Here is a 4818-nt window from a genome sequence, read left to right on the forward strand (position 1 = left end):
ATATCGCGAAAAATAATATACCACTCATATTGATACTGATTCTCATCGAACTCGATTGTGATCAATGTATGCTTTATGTGTTCTGGATTCATTTCGGTATGGTTAAACATTTAACCTCGATAGATACGAATTGACACCCACTCAACTAATGTCATACCAAGTAGTTATTTACAACAACCAAGACACAGGAAATTTGTTTTGTCCGTTTCGATTTTTTTTACTAGAGGTACTCATCACTTCGCTTAATACGATCTAGATTTAAACTCCGTCTATAGTTTTGCTGGATAAGTATTATGTTAGTGTAAAAAATTTTCACTCTCTTGGATTATGGACTCAATGTGTTAGCGGACATTCAATATTTTGTTGTATCAACTAGTTACTTTGTAGGATACGAATGATCATCCCTACAACTCTTACAAAAGTACGAAGTATATTTAGATCACAGAAAGTAATCAACTTTACTCGATATCCTCACACTACGAAACTAAATGTTTGGTTATACTCTACAAACTGTTTTTGATGTCACAAAAACTTTTTTTTTTACATGAATGGTCAGTGGTCACGCATCTGAATATTCAAATAATCCAACACACAACTATAGTACTTACAGAAATATCGTAGTTCTTGTAACAAGGTTGTATAAGTATATTGTTTATCGTGAGTCCTACACGTTCATGATATCTGTCGAGTTTGACTTTTAGAAAATATTATATCGATATCGCAACATCTTTCAAAAACAAAACCACGGTGACTGCTTGAGAGAGGCCTACCGATGATATCACAGTAATACAGTTACTTCCACAAAACAGTATGTATTCGACTTACTTTCCACAAATCTAACGCACAAAATAATTTACTTTCCTAACGAAAAGTGCTGAGTCATCACATGATTGTCCTCACAACAATACAATTAAAACATACTATCATACAAAACGGTCGTTATAGTTTGCACACCAACGATACATCGTACAAGTAACAAGTCTCGAGAATCCAGTTATTGAAAAAACGTGAAAGTGTTTCTACACCAAGTCGTTATGTTGACGAAAGCGTATATTGTAATATCATGATCGATTTGCATTCGCTGGTCACAAACTGTCACTACTCTAAATAATTATTTTTCACTCAAACACAAAAGCATACTTGTCACCATTCGTTTTCATCAAGCACGAGTGCAAGAAACTTACTTACTACGACATGAATTGTTATTTTTATGTTGTGTAAATAGATAATAATTAATTTTAGTAACACTACATCAACATCATCGAGTTGTGCGAATATATTTACATGCGGTCTTGTGGTTTTAATCGAAGCACATAGCACGGTCTAATGTAGAGCCATCTCTATTGTACAGCAACTCGGTAATCGAAATGCATTAACATTTAAACAACGATCTTGGTTCGTCACGCGAAAAATATCTTTACTGTCCCGACACTCTGATACTATGCACAAGATGTGTAAATCATTTTCACACTCGTAATAGTATACCAACAGCTACCGGCGAAAACGTTTAACAATACCAACGACACTAAACATACGATACCTACCCAAGTAAAATTACCATTTTCACCTGGAGGTCAGTCGTTACCTGAGTAAAAATACCATTGTCCTTTGGAGATTTATCGTTTACTCAGAGTAACAATACATTTTCACTTGAGGGTCTATCGTTTCCTAGAGTAACAAACCCCTTTTCCTTTGGAAATCTATTTTTTCCTTGGGTAACAAACCTTTTTCCCTTGTAAATATATTTTTTCCTTGGGTAACAAACCTTTTTCACTTGGAAATATATTTTTTCCCTGAGCAACAAACCATTTTCACTTGGAAATATATTTTTTCCCCGAGCAACAAACCATTTTCCCTTGGTGGGTCGTCGTTTACCTGAGTAAAAATATCATTTTCCTTTGGAGATCTGGCGTTTACCCAGTGTAACAATACATGCTCACTTGACCGTCTAGCTTCTCCTAGAGTGACAATACCGTTTTCACTTAGAAATCTGACAACCACATCCGACAATTTGGTATTAGTTGTATTGGCGATAGTTTGAAATAGATTACAACGAACAGTGACGGAAATATACACGGACTACCGGTTTCAGAGTATACCCCCATCAGTCGTATCACATCAATATCATCGGTTAACCACATACAATATGCTCTTGTACACCGAAATGCATGTTTTGGAAAATTGGACAATAGACTTCGATAGTTCTGTGATGTCCGGGTTCGTGCTTTGGATTTTCCAGAGTCAAAATGTCTGAATAAAACACCTCCTCGACGATGGTTGGTATGTGGATAACGGTGTTCGGAAATATCGATGTAATAGCGCGGACTCAGAGTCATTGCAATGTGGCTTATTGGTATGACATTGTTTTCGGGTGTGCTTGATGACATTCGATCTGCATCAAAATTACCGGCTATGATAATGTCTGTGGATCGACGGCTTACTCCCCGATGTTTGTATACCAACACATTGCATGCAATGTCACACACCTCCATTCACGCGTATACTCGTGTGGGCAAACAAGCGCGACGTATGTCTGGATGGTATTTTTTCGTGAAAACACGGGGTGTAACATGTTTACTTTGAATATTGTTCATTGGTTTATCGATTCAGAGTTGATATCCGGATCCGGTTACATACTTTATCAGGGTTTCCGATTTCAAACTGAATATTGAGACATACATTGACCAATAAAGACACAATATAGTAAACATGCGGGGGAAAACTCGACCTGGAATTGTTATCGCGATGGGTGACATAAATCCAACCGTTTCCGAACACCGTTATCCACATACCAACCATCGTCGAGGAGGTGTTTTATTCAGACATTTTGACTCTGGAAAATCCAAAGCACCAACCCGGACATCACAGAACTATCGAAGTCTATTGTCCAATTTTCCAAAACATGCATTTCGGTGTACAAGAGCATATTGTATGTGGTTAACCGATGATATTGATGTGATACGACTGATGGGGGTATACTCTGAAACCGGTAGTCCGTGTATATTTCCGTCACTGTTCGTTGTAATCTGTTTCAAACTATCGCCAATACAACTAATACCAAATTGTCGGATGTGGTTGTCAGATTTCCAAGTGAAAACGGTATTGTCACTCTAGGAGAAGCTAGACGGTCAAGTGAGCATGTATTGTTACACTGGGTAAACGCCAGATCTCCAAAGGAAAATGATATTTTTACTCAGGTAAACGACGACCCACCAAGGGAAAATGGTTTGTTGCTCGGGGAAAAAATATATTTCCAAGTGAAAATGGTTTGTTGCTCAGGGAAAAAATATATTTCCAAGTGAAAAAGGTTTGTTACCCAAGGAAAAAATATATTTACAAGGGAAAAAGGTTTGTTACCCAAGGAAAAAATAGATTTCCAAAGGAAAAGGGGTTTGTTACTCTAGGAAACGATAGACCCTCAAGTGAAAATGTATTGTTACTCTGAGTAAACGATAAATCTCCAAAGGACAATGGTATTTTTACTCAGGTAACGACTGACTTCCAGGTGAAAATGGTAATTTTACTTGGGTAGGTATCGTATGTTTAGTGTCGTTGGTATTGTTAAACGTTTTCGCCGGTAGCTGTTGGTATACTATTACGAGTGTGAAAATGATTTACACATCTTGTGCATAGTATCAGAGTGTCGGGACAGTAAAGATATTTTTCGCGTGACGAACCAAGATCGTTGTTTAAATGTTAATGCATTTCGATTACCGAGTTGCTGTACAATAGAGATGGCTCTACATTAGACCGTGCTATGTGCTTCGATTAAAACCACAAGACCGCATGTAAATATATTCGCACAACTCGATGATGTTGATGTAGTGTTACTAAAATTAATTATTATCTATTTACACAACATAAAAATAACAATTCATGTCGTAGTAAGTAAGTTTCTTGCACTCGTGCTTGATGAAAACGAATGGTGACAAGTATGCTTTTGTGTTTGAGTGAAAAATAATTATTTAGAGTAGTGACAGTTTGTGACCAGCGAATGCAAATCGATCATGATATTACAATATACGCTTTCGTCAACATAACGACTTGGTGTAGAAACACTTTCACGTTTTTTCAATAACTGGATTCTCGAGACTTGTTACTTGTACGATGTATCGTTGGTGTGCAAACTATAACGACCGTTTTGTATGATAGTATGTTTTAATTGTATTGTTGTGAGGACAATCATGTGATGACTCAGCACTTTTCGTTAGGAAAGTAAATTATTTTGTGCGTTAGATTTGTGGAAAGTAAGTCGAATACATACTGTTTTGTGGAAGTAACTGTATTACTGTGATATCATCGGTAGGCCTCTCTCAAGCAGTCACCGTGGTTTTGTTTTTGAAAGATGTTGCGATATCGATATAATATTTTCTAAAAGTCAAACTCGACAGATATCATGAACGTGTAGGACTCACGATAAACAATATACTTATACAACCTTGTTACAAGAACTACGATATTTCTGTAAGTACTATAGTTGTGTGTTGGATCATTCGAATATTCAGATGCGTGACCATTCATGTAAAAAAAAAAGTTTTTGTGACATCAAAAACAGTTTGTAGAGTATAATTAAACATTTAGTTTCGTAGTGTGAGGATATCGAGTAAAGTTGATTACTTTCTGTGATCTAAATATACTTCGTACTTTTGTAAGAGTTGTAGGGATGATCATTCGTATCCTACAAAGTAACTAGTTGATACAACAAAATATTGAATGTCCGCTAACACATTGAGTCCATAATCCAAGAGAGTGAAAATTTTTTACACTAACATAATACTTATCCAGCAAAACTATAGACGGAGTTTAAATCTAGATCGT

Source organism: Botryllus schlosseri, chromosome 8 (assembly GCF_051294905.1).
Source record: "Botryllus schlosseri isolate E-star chromosome 8, Bs_hap1, whole genome shotgun sequence".
Taxonomy (NCBI): domain Eukaryota; kingdom Metazoa; phylum Chordata; class Ascidiacea; order Stolidobranchia; family Styelidae; genus Botryllus; species Botryllus schlosseri.